At 42.3% G+C, this 12,797-nt stretch overlaps 1 pseudogene; it reads left to right on the top strand.

The window, feature by feature from the left end:
* Positions 1–10,410, top strand: part of LOC139023831 (uncharacterized) — a 97,999-nt pseudogene extending 87,589 nt beyond the window's left edge.
* Positions 10,411–12,797: the final 2,387 nt, after the last annotated feature.

The following is a 12,797-nucleotide window of genomic DNA, read 5'->3' as shown; positions in this document are numbered from 1 at the left end:
TCAGAGGGATTGTGTTGCTCCTCCACAGCCAAACACTGGGGAATCTGGGAAAGGAAAGGGGATACCTAGTCAGCTGCACAACTGAATGCATTCACCTGAAATGTGTTTTCCACATTTATCCCAACCCCTCTGAATCAGAGAGGTGCAGGGGGCTACCTTAATCAACATCCACGTCTTCGGTTCCAGAGGAGCAGGTTTTTTGTTGGGGGGTTAACTGCTCAAGGGCAGAATGGCAACGCCACTATATTGTGACATTACCACTATATATTATGACATTACCACTATATATTATGACATTACCACTATATATTATTACAATACCACCATATATTATTACATTACCACTATATATTGTGACATTACCACTATATATTATGACATTACCACTATATATTATGACATTACCACTATATATTATTACAATACCACTATATATTATGACATTACCACTATATATTATTACAATACCACTATATATTATTACAATGCCACTATAAATTATAACATTGCCACTATATTTTATTACAATACCACTATATGTTATTACAATACCACTATATATTATAACATTACCACTATATGTTATTACAATACCACTATATATTATTACAATACTACTATATATATTATTATTATTATTGCATTACCACTATCAATGTGGTTCATATTGCTTTGGTCTGATGATGGCTCTTGCTGTGGTTCTGGGGATAGCATTTCCATAACCTTATCTTGATCTTGGATTACATTAATGACCCATCTCTATTTTGACATACCATACTTATTTCCTTCATAAATGATGAATGAACATGAATTAATTAATGTCCTAAATCAATGGAATGTTGTTTGTCCAAAGTTGGTCAAACTGTGGGATTCTGCATATGGCTAATACTAAGTGCTTATAAGTTGCACCCTAGATGAGACTATGTCTGTCTGTCTCAGAGATAACAGCACACATGTTGCAAAGACAGTCTCCATGCATGTCTCCTTGCATGTTTTAGGTACTGTATGTAATAAAGTGTTGCGTCCTTAATGAACTGTAAAAGGGAACTGTTCTGGGCATCTTGGTGCCTGACTTGGCACCTGTTTGAGCTGCTTCAATCCAAGGCCTCTCTCATGTCAAGACATCCCAAAGCCTTGGCACCTCTCCTCCATTATGCATTCTGGAGCAAGAGAAAGGGACAACACATTCTTTACGAGTCAGAAGGATCACAGACACACAGCGTAGAGCGCAAACACACACACACACACACACACACACACACACACACACACACACACACACACACAATAGAGCACAAACCCATACACACACACAACACACGTATACACACAGAGAGCGCACACACACACACACGTAGGTTGGCATTTATTGGGATGACTTATGTACTTGAGCCAGCTCTTCAGAGTGGTCACTAAATGGCACAGCCACAAAGTCATAAAATATGTTTTTAAACCTAACCTTACCCTTAGATTAAGACCAAAAAGCACATTTTCGTTTTCAGGATATTTTTACAATAAAGCCAATTTTGACTTTGCAGCTGGCCCATCCAGTGGCAATCGCTCAATTCTACTTCCAGGACAATATCCATGACAATACATGTCAACCTGACACACACACACACACACACACACACACACACACACACACACACACACACACACACACACACACACACACACACACACACACACACACACACCACACACACACACACACACACACACACACACACACACACCACACACACACACACACACACACACACAAACACCACACAGACACACACACACACACACACACACACACACACACACACACACACACACACACACACACACACATTCCGTAAAAAGGTCACATACGGTACTCAGAAACACAGAAGTGAAACAGTGAAACACACCTAGAGAAATCAGTTACTTACACCGAGGTCCTTTCAATTCCATATGGGGTCTCTGGGCCTCCAGGGAATGGAATGTAACAGTGTACACCCTATAAACCATTCACTGGCTGTGGACCGTCTGGGACCCACTTTAAATGAAGGTGCAGCTTATAAAGACTCAATAAAGCCTTCATAAGCACTACAAAAATGTGTCACAAGTCCTCTATAACCGAATGCCATACTTTATAAAGGGTTCAAAATTGTGTCAGAACTGTGTGACATATTCACCCATGTCAAATGTGTCATAACCCACTATGTCGAATATTACATAAACATGAGCTTTGTAAAGGGTGACATGTTGTGCTGTAGGATGACACACACTCTAAAGAGAAGTCATGTTAGTCACATTACACCAGGCAACATAAAGCCCCCAACATAAAGACATTGAAAGTGGCTTTCTTCTGGAACCAAGTTACATGTTCCTCAGTACACAAACACGCACACAACAATATAACGAGCCATACCGTGCGGTGCTGGACCCAGTCAGGTCTTTGACACAACAATATAACGAGCCATACCGTGCGGTGCTGGACCCAGTCATTCTTGCACCACAACAATATAACGAGCCATACCGTGCGGTGCTGGACCCAGTCAGGTCTTTGACACAACAATATAACGAGCCATACGTGCGGTGCTGGACCAGTCAGGTCTTTTGACACAACAATATAACGAGCCATACCGTGCGGTGCTGGACCCAGTCAGGTCTTTGACACAACAATATAACGAGCCATACCGTGCGGTGCTGGACCCAGTCAGGTCTTTGATACAACAATATAACGAGCCATACCGTGCGGTGCTGGGCCCAGTCAGGTCTTTGACACATTCACCCTCTTCCCACTGAAAGATCAGCCACAACATGTTGCCGCCATCGTAGCAGTTTGTAATCAAGCCCTGGTCTCCAGCATGGGGACAGAAGAGGAATACCTGGTGGCTAGGTAGTCTCAGGTTGGACTACTCCAAACCATCTTGGCTCTGACACACACAGAAGCTTTGCAGATCCAACTACCCATCTAAATACCTCTCACACCCTACAGTAACCTGTGAATCATGATAACCTTCAGAAATCGGCAGAAGGTTCTAAGCTATTTATTGACACTTTGTGTCCTGTAATACTTTGTCTGAAGTGAGACCCCTTTGGTCATTCAAAACACATCCATAAAGACTCTACATCGCATGACAGTGTGCTTACTTTAATGTCAGACACCTTTAGTCAGTAATAACTAGGGCTGTGGCGGTCACAACATTTTGTCAGCCGGTGATTGTTAAAAAAAAGAACTGTTGGTCTCACGGTAATTGACCGTTAATTAACATAAACACATTTTGCATCTCCTGGCTTACACATAGTCTACAAGACATTTTAAAAAGTCTAATAAAGCCATGTAATATAGCCTACACCTTCACAGTAATCCATGATATATTTTAGACAGGTCTAAAGAAGCATGATATGCAGAAATGTAGTCAATTTCAAAAGAAAAGAATAGCATAGTATGAGTTGTCTTTATGTTAGGTCCTGATGTGGCTACGCCAAATGGCTGTGGGATACACTAGTTAATTTAGCAGACAAAATTTGCTCATCATTCTGTGGCATTATTTTATATTATTTTATATTATTTTTAAGTATACAATTGAACAAAGATGAATAAAAAATCAATTATTTTCTCCAAAAGATTTGAGGCAGTGTGCACATGCGGCTATTCTGTGTTGAGCAGTTAACAAAGAAATAGGTACTCGTATTGTCACGCCTACTCCCGCTCTTCCCCCCTGGCGCTCGAGGGCGCCAGGCTCCCTAGCATTGCGCACTCCTGCCACCATCATTACGCACACCTACCTTCCCCCGTCACGCGCATCAGTGATTATTGGACTCACCTGGACTCTATCACCTCTGTCATTACCTTCCCTATATATGTCTAGTTCCCCGCTCTGTTCCCTGCTTCAGCATTGATTGTCGTATGTCCTTGTTTACCCGCGTTGTTCTTCACGTCCGACTCATTAAAGAAAAAATCTTTATCCAGTTTGAGGTGAGTAATTGCTGTTCTTATGTCCAGAAGCACTTTTCGGTCACTAGAAACAATGGCGGAAACATTATGTACAAAACAAGTTAAAAACAGTACATAAAAAAACACACAAAATGGAGCCCGTAAAACGGTGGCCATCCCCTCTGGTGCCATTATGTTGCACTTAGCACTGCTATTTTAGTTATCAGTTATTCTGACTAATTTGAATCCACATGTGAAAGGTAATGTCATCACGTGAAAATCCCCATGTGAAACTTCATGTGAAATATCATCACATGTGAAGTGTTCCAAAAGCACATGGTTTCACTGACCCTGTCTGTTCTTCTGAGGTTGCCAGATAAAGTCATGCTCGGCTATTTGTTATCCCGTGAGTTTTTGTTTCAAACCCACTACAATGTTTCAGGTGCCAAGTTTCTGGTCATGTTGCAGCAGTATGCAGGAGGGAGATTCCAAGGTGTGAGAAGTGTGCAGGAGGGCATGGGACAAAACAGTGTCAGTTATGAAGGTAAGACCCAGATGCAGACAATGTCGAATTAACAATGGTTTAATAATCCAACAGGGGCAGGCAATAGACAGGTCAAGGCAGGCAGGGGTCAGTAAATCAGAGTTGGGGCAACGGTACAGGTCGGCAGGCAGGGTCAGGCAGAGTGGTCAGGCAGGCGGGCTCAGAGTCAGGACAGGCAAGGGTCAAAACCAGGAAGGCGAGAAAAAGAGAGACTGGGAAAAGTGTGTAATTTCAGTGTAAAAAGTGGACTCTTTTGATTGTGGGGGTGACCATGTTGCTGGAGATCAAAATGTTCTTTGCGAGTAACACAAAGTAAGTGCAGAAAGTGTCATATGCTAAGGCAGTGAGGAAAGCAGGATGGTGAACAAAGGGTGAGGGATCCTGAGAGGACCCCTCACCCTAAGAGGCCTGGGATGTGCTGAGGTGACGATAAATTCACTAAAGAACAAGGCCCAAGACAAATATCTGCCCGTGTTGAATTTGAAAAAGCCCAGAAGGGCAGAAGTCAATTACTGTCCGCAGCATCCAAAAGGAGAAACCACAGAGTCTGGAAAATGAGATAATTGCACTGCTTTCAGAGATTAAGAAGATAAACAATGACCGTATAGTGACAGAAGGCAAGAAGTTCTTCAAGGACAGCCCTTGGTTGCAGACTTCAAAACCAAAAGGCCAGCTCTGTTCACTGAGAGGGAAGTGTGTGTCCTATATGTGCTCAGGTTTTATGTATGTCACCAGTGTGCACACACACAAGAACAGGAAGATAATGACAAATCAAAGTGTTGACCAGTTGTTTCTCCCCTCACTGATGTTGATATAATATAGTGATCAAACAGCTAGTAATTCATTGTTCATCCTGTTGACGTTGAGACTGGTGTTTTGCGGGTACTATGAAACAATGTTGATTTAACCAGTGTGTTCCCAGTGAGCACCTTATACACTGCATATCAACAGTGTTGTCAATACTGTTTAAGAGAACATTTTTGATCTCCCTTAATATTTTCTCTCAAATATTATAAACATGTGGGTTAAATTACATTACTTGAACTGTTATTGGAGAAGTTTGATAGTAGTTTTTACTTGATTTTCAAGCTCTTCTGACATATTTTTGTAAACCGTTCTTTAGAATCTCTTAATGGATATATTGTTTTAATAAAATATGTTTATTTCATTGATTATGTTCTCTTGAACATTAGATGCAGTGGCAATGCTACCACAGTGTGTGATGTGGCAGGTGTTAATCTATGGGTAGAGATATAGAGATTTCCCCCACTAACTGGCAGAGCTAAACCATCACTGGGCCTGGCACAGCATGTTAAAAATGTCTTCCTTGTTCTTGGTTACCTTCTCATTTGTCACGCGATGGTGCTTTCCACTCTTCCACTTGACGACTAACTACAAAGGAGCACCAAGACTGCACCGAGCCACTCAGTGTAGGGACCTTACCTTTGAACATCCCCTGACGATGGGAACGATGACTACTCTCCTCCTACTGGGCTGCCTATCCATGGCCTTACCATACACTGGGTGTGGTGAGCCGGTATCTCCGTTTAATGTCCTGAAAGATAGAGTGGACTGTATGGAAAAGCAGCTGGGCAAGATTGTAACCCCGGAAGAGGCCCTCAGTGCAACAAATGCAAAACTGAAGTTGCAGGTAGCAAGAGTAGACTCACTGAGGCAAGAGAATGAAGGTACATCTAATAAGGTAGCAGCTCTGGAGGCCGAGCTCAATGCTACAGAGGAAGACCTGGAGGCGCAGAAAGTTGAAGTGGGTAGACTGAGAGGCTCGGAAGGAAACCTGAACTCTCTAGAGCAGCAGCAGCTGGATGGACAAAGAGGGTTGGTGGCCAGGCTCAATGCCACGAAGTCAGAGCTGGAAGCTGAAGTGCAGGAGCTGAAGAGAGACAACAGAGGTAAGACATATTTTCAACCAGTCTTGCTCACTGGGTAGAGATGTAAATAATAAGTGTGAACACTTGACCTCTTTTTCATCAATCCACCCCTCTCCACTCCTCCTCCCACCACCACTATCCCCCCCAACTTCTACCCCTCTTCCTTCTATTCCTCCTCCTACCAATACTGTAGCGGACAGTAATATGTATCATGTATGATATTATAAATACCAGAGGTGTGGACTCGAGCCTCAAGGCTCTGGACTCAACTTTGACGTGAGACTGATGACTTGAAATTATCTGGACAGGCTTTGTAACATTTTGTCACTCATTGGTTCACACCTCGATCACACCGACAGAAATTTGCATTTTGGTACACCAGAAGTACACTCAATTCCAATGGAACGCTGCGTTTTCCTTGCAGATAATTTACTTGTGATGCTTGCATTTGGAATTGGTTGTAAAATGAATTATAATATAATTAAAATGTGTTGTAGACAAAATAATGAAAAGCGCTGTCTGGTAGCCACAATAAATAGACAAAGATTCTGTTTTGGGGTTTTCACACCCCAGATTTCAGAACTGTTTTGAAGTAAATTCTTTTCATTAAGGTACTCACCTTAAAGGTACCTAAAGTACAGAGCATCAACATCCTGAGACATTTGTAAATCAGTTTTATTAGGGGAGTGCTCTGAAGTGTCAATCTGGGTTCAGCCATAAGGTTCTATCTAACACTTCTGAATTAGACAAGATCGGTTTCTAAGAAGACTGTAGCTATTTTACCAAGATAGTGAGAACACATCATCAACTACATTAAGAAATGTATTGTGATAATCAGACAAATTATTGTCATAACTGAAAAACTATGTGACAACATAATTTACTTTAAGATTTCTTACAGTGCTGTTTTTTGTTGTTGCTTGGGTGACATTATCGCTGGCTTAACTAGCTAGACCAGGGAGATGATAAAGACATGTTCTGATTGGTCCGTCTGTATTTGTTCAGGCTTGTGATTGGATTACAGATAGAAGCGTATAGTGCCAAGTCCAAATGGGTTTATGCAGATAAACTAGAAAGTCCTTTCATTTTTTTTTCACATAAAATGTACTTAAAAAAAAAAGTTGCTTCACAGACATATTAAGAATCGTCTAAAGATCTATTACATGATACATACCAAACATGGATACTATAGTATTATTCTATCACAATAGTCTCTGGGTACTGTAACAGAGAGATACATTTTGGCCCCTCAGAGGTGGAAGGGCTGACTAGTCTTCGGGCATTGTCCTTTGTGCTTTCCTTGTGTTCCAAGATAATATTCCATGCAGCTCCAGGTGACAGAATACACATAAATTAGGGCCGAGCCTATAATACTACCCGCCCATACTCTCTCCCCTCTTATACAAAACCACACCTCTCCACTCCACTCTTCATCCCACTACTTCTATCCCCCCATCTCTTCTCCATCATCCACCTCTCTCCTCCCACCACTTCTATCCCCCATCTCTTCTCCCCTCTTCTCCAACAAACCCCTCTCCACTTCTCCTCCCACTACTATCTCCCCATCTTCTCTCCCCTCTTCTCCAATAAACCCCTCTCCACTTCTCCTCCCACTACTATTATCTCCCCATCTTCTCTCCCCTCTTCTCCAACAAACCACCTCGTTCCACTTCCTCCTCCACTACTATTATCTCCCCATCTTCTCTCCCCTCTTCTCCAACAAACCCCTCTCCACTTCTCCTCCCACTACTATTATCTCCCCATCTCTTCTCCCCTCTTCTCCAACAAACCCCTCTCCACTTCTCCTCCCACTACTATTATCTCCCCATCTTCTCTCCCCTCTTCTCCAACATCCACCCCTCCACTCCTCCTCCCACTACTACTATCTCCCCAATCTTCTAAACATTTCAAATTCATACACTGTCAGATGAGTAACAATAACTTGTCATTTCTGTATTAAAAGATTATTTTCTTAATCCCTGCAGCAAACGTGGCGTTGAAAGGAGTGGCCGCTCAGTCATCTCTATATGGAATCGGTGAAGCTTCAAATGCCATTGATGGGAATAGAGAACCTGAATATAACAAACGATCCTGCAGCCACACTCAGGATGACACCAACCCCTGGTGGAGAGTGGACCTGCTGGATCTGTACAGAGTGACAGCTGTCACCATCACCAACAGAGGAGATGTTGTTCCTGAGAGACTTGATGGTGCTGAGATCCGCATCGGTAACTCACTGGAGAACAATGGCATCAACAACCCCAGGTGATACGTAGACATCTGTAGAATTGTATGTCTTGTCTTGAAGGAATTTGGATAAGTTGGTCTTCATCCATGCTTCTGTAGATATTCTATGGCTAAACAGTATATTGAACAGACTGGGAGTTTCCTCTAGGTAGATGTAGAGCGGCCTCATTCACTCATTATATTTTCTCTCTCTCTCTCCATCTCTCTCTCCTGTGTTCACTCCTCTCTTTCAGATGTGTGTCATCTCCCACATCCAGCAGGAGAGACCAACACGTTCCAGGTAATGAGATGGAGGGTCGCTATGTTGTTGTGGTCATCCCTGGACAGAAAAAGATTCTCACTCTTGTGAGTGGAAGTAATGGCACTCCTGCAGGTAACATCTGTAACTGTCATCACTCTTCACATTCATCCTCAAGTCAAGTTACATGACTTTTATATGTGAACATCAATGTTCAGGAAGTAGAATTATGTGTGTTTATAATCACTGTGAACTCTTGACCTATCACATTTCAGGTAAGACCCAGATGCAGACAAGGTCGAAGTAACAACAGTTTATAATCCAACAGGGCAGGCAAAAGACAGGTCAAGGCAGCCAAGGGTCAGTAATCCAGATAGTGGGGTGAAGGAAGGATGCAGGCAGCTCAGGGTCAGGACTGGCAGAAAGTCAACACAGGGAAAACTAGAAAACAGGAAAATCGAGAGACAGGACAGAGGAAACCCGCTGGTAGCTGACAAAACAAAACGAACTGGCAACAGACAAACAGAGAACACAGTATAAATACACAGGGGAATGGGAAAGATGGCAACACTGGAGGGTTTGAGACATCACAAAGACAGATGAAACAGTCAGGTGTGACATAACTCTATTTAAGACCCATCCAGCCCTCTCCCCTCCAATACTCCTCCCCACAACTACTTCCCCCATATTTAAATATGTAAAATGCCTACACTGTAAGATTATGACAATAACTGGTCATATCTTTATAAAACATCTTCTCTTTATCCTGTAGTAAATGTAGCGGTGAAAGGAGTGCCACCCAGTCATCACTGTATGGGGATGGCCAGGCTAATAATGCCATTGATGGCAACAGAGAATCAAACTATCACAAATGTCCTGCACACACACTGCACAGGAGACCAACCCCTGTGAGAGTGGACCTGCTGGATGTGTATAGAGTGACAGCTGTCAGCATCACCAACAGAGGGACTGCTGTTCTGAGAGGCTGAATGATGCTGAGATCCGCATCGTAACTCACTGGAGACAATGGCATCAACAACCCCAGGTGATACATAGACATCTGTAGAATTGTATGTCCTGTCTTGAAGAATTTGGATAAGTTGGTCTTCATCCATGCTTCTGTAGATATTCTATGGCTAAAACAGTATATTGAACAGACTGATTGGTTCTCTATGGTAAATTGTAGAGCGGCCTCATTCACTCTCATTATATTTCTCTCTCTCTCTCCATCTCTCTCCTGTGTGTTCACTCTCTCTTTCAGATGTGTTGTCATCTCCCACTCCAGCAGGAGAGACCAACACGTTCCAGTGTAATGAGATGGACGAGTCGCTATTTTGTTGTGTCATCCTGGACAGAACAAGATCCACTCTGTGTAGGTGGAAGTATATGGCACTCCTGCAGGTAATCATCTGTAACTGTCATCACTCTTCACATTTCATCCTCAAGTCATAAGTTACGCCTTTTATATGTAGAACATCAATGTTCAGGAAGTAAATTAGTGTGCTTGTTATAATCACTGTGAACTCTTGACCTACACATTTCAGGTAAGTCCCAGATGCAGACAATGTCGAAGTAAAACAGTTTATTAATCCAACAGGGGCAGCAAAAGACAGGTCAAGGCAGCCAAGGGTCAGTAATCCGATAGTGGGGTAAAGGTACAGGATGGGCAGGCATCCAGGGTCAGGACTGGCAGAAAAGGTCACACCCCGGGAAAACTAGAACCTACAGTTGAATTCGGTATATTTCTATTAGCTCACTACAGTAGCCAAACACACAACGCAATTTACTCCCCGCCAAAATAGCTTGCACAAAACCGACAAAATAGAGATAAAATGAATCACTAACCTAAGGTTCTTCCATCAGAAAGTTGTGCAAGGAGTCCTAGGTCCAGAATAAATCGTTGTTTGGTTTTAGAATGTCCTTTTCTTCTGTCGAATTAGCAACTTTGGCTAGCCATGTCGAGCTCACGTGTCCATCATCTCTTGACGCATGGAACGAAAAATTCCAAAATTCCCAATAAACGTTGAATAAACTGATCAAACTCGGTTGAAAAATACTACTTTATGATGTTTTTCTCATATGTATCAAATAAAATCAGAGCCGGAGCAATTCGCCGTGTATACCGAACGCTCTTCAGAAGACAATGTTGAGGTCCCCCGCGCGCCGTCGAAAACAAACAAAATACCGGACCTGCCACTCCAAAAGCTCTTATTCGGCCTCAGATCAAGCTAGACACCCCATTCAACCTTCCACTGCCTGTTGACATCTAGTGGAAGGCGTATGAAGTGCATACATATCGATAAATAAAAGCCAGTTGAATAGGCAGGCCCTGAAACAGAGCCTCGTTTTCAGATTTTTCACTTCCTGTATGGAGGTTTACTGCCAAATGAGTTGGCAGTAAAGTTACTCACAGATATAATTCAAACAGTTTTAGAAACTTCAGAGTGTTTTCTATCCAATAGTAATAATAATATGCATATTGTATGATCTAGAACAGAGTACGAGGCCGTTTAATTTGGGCACGATTTTTCCCAAAGTGAAAACAGCGCCCCCCTATTGACAAGAAGTTTTAACCTTTATCTAGTTGTTTTCTAGATGTCTCCTGGTTCTGTATGTTTATAGTGTTCTATGTGTGTTTTCTTTCTTTCCCGCTTCTCAGCTGTAATGCTCTCTTTTTGAGTGTGGGTTCCTTATACTTTATCTTGCTTTATCTTGGCCAGGTCGCAGTTGTAAATGAGAACTTGTTCTCAACGCACCTACCTGGTTAACTTCTCTGCGCTACGGATCCCTTTTACGGGATCATTTTCCTAAACAACCTCTGAATTGCAGGGCGCAAAATATTACTAAAAATATTTATAATCATGCAATCACAAGTGAAATATARCAAAACACAGCTTAGCTTGTTGTTAATCCACCTATCGTGTCAGATTTTGAAAATATGCTTTACAGAGAAAGAAATCCAAGCTTTTGTGAGTGTATCAATCAATGTTAGAACAGTTAGCCTTATATTAGCTTGGTTAGCTTGGTCACGAAAGTCAGAAAAGCAATAAAAGTAATCGCTTACCTTTGATAATCTTCGGATGTTTGCACTCACGAGACTCCCAGTTACACAACAAATGTTATTTTTGTTCGATAAATATTACTTTTATAACAAAAATAACGCCATTTGGGTTGCGCGTTATGTTCAGAAAAGCAAAGCCTCATTGGAGCGAGTTTGAGAGCTTCAAGTTCCTTGATGTCCACATCACCAACAAACTATCATGGTCCAAACACACCAAGAAAGTCGTGAAGAGGGCACGACAACACCTATTCCCCCCTCAGGAGACTGAAAAGATTTATTTTTAATTTTGTAAATATTTTCTTAACTCCTCTATTTTTAACGGCATTGTTGGTTAAGGGCTTGTACGTATTTCACGGTAAGGTCTACACTTGTTTTATTCGACACGTGACAAATAACATTTGATTTGATTTGTCCCACCAACCTTCAGCTCCACATCACAGCCCACTCTCTCTGCCCACAGCTCTCTGATGGACTGAAGACTGACCTTCATCTGTTCTTCAGCAGAGATCTTCTTCTCTACTCCCTTCTTCATTTTCTCCTCCTCTTCACTGCAGAATTCTAGAACTCTGGGGACCCCTAGTGTTGTAGCTGCAGTCTGTATCTGGGCCAGTGTGTGTCTGTTCAGAGCTGCTAAGGCCCCAGTGTAGGCAAACTCCACCATCCCTCCCAGCCCCACAAGCCCCACCTCAGGACCCAGACTGATGAATATCTCTGTCTTTATGTCCATGTCAACATCTGCATAAAACCTAGCGGTCAAACAGGGAAATGGTTCCAATCGTTTTCTACAGTTAATCTTTCCTATAGGGGATTTTTAGTAACACTTAAAATAAGGGTTGTGTTTCGTGTAGGCTTACCCTGGCGTGACGTTTTGATAACCGTGTAAATCTCTATAGAACAAGGTG

This window comes from Salvelinus sp. IW2-2015, linkage group LG37 (genome assembly GCF_002910315.2).
Source record: "Salvelinus sp. IW2-2015 linkage group LG37, ASM291031v2, whole genome shotgun sequence".
NCBI lineage: Eukaryota > Metazoa > Chordata > Actinopteri > Salmoniformes > Salmonidae > Salvelinus > Salvelinus sp. IW2-2015.
Note: the sequence above shows the minus strand (reverse complement) of the source record. Positions and strands in the feature narration are given on the sequence as shown.